We start from the raw sequence: 292 nt of genomic DNA on the forward strand, positions 1-292 counted from the left end.
AATAGTGTGTATGTGTCTGTGTGTGTGTGTGTGATTTTTTTGAGGAAAATGACTATAGCTTCAAAGAATCATAGTCATAAGTGTATATTGTTGTATGTATTTAAGTACGCAAGTATGTATGTGTGTGTGTGAGTTTTTTTGAGGAAAATGACTATAGCTTCAAAGAATCATAGTCCTAAGTGTATATTGTTGTATGTATTTAAGTACGCAAGTATGTGTGTGTGTGTGTGTGTGTGTGTGTAATATATATATATATATATATATATATATATATATATATATATATATATAT

Source organism: Asparagus officinalis, chromosome 4 (assembly GCF_001876935.1).
Source record: "Asparagus officinalis chromosome 4, Aspof.V1, whole genome shotgun sequence".
Lineage (NCBI taxonomy): Eukaryota > Viridiplantae > Streptophyta > Magnoliopsida > Asparagales > Asparagaceae > Asparagus > Asparagus officinalis.